Here is a 202-nt window from a genome sequence, read left to right on the forward strand (position 1 = left end):
GGGAAAATGAATAACTATATTTAGTAGGAAAAATTCTATTTTTTTTTAAATTAGGGATTTTTTGAATTTTTATTTTCAAACATTTAAGGCTCTTTTAGAAAGTATTTTTAAATAATAAAATAAAAAAATACATCTTTTCAAGTGAAGGAAAGTAATAAGTTTTAACTTTAGAGAAGGATAGTGGAATTCAAAATTATTTAAG

Source organism: Phalaenopsis equestris, unplaced genomic scaffold (assembly GCF_001263595.1).
Source record: "Phalaenopsis equestris unplaced genomic scaffold, ASM126359v1 Scaffold000531, whole genome shotgun sequence".
Classification (NCBI taxonomy): Eukaryota; Viridiplantae; Streptophyta; class Magnoliopsida; order Asparagales; family Orchidaceae; genus Phalaenopsis; species Phalaenopsis equestris.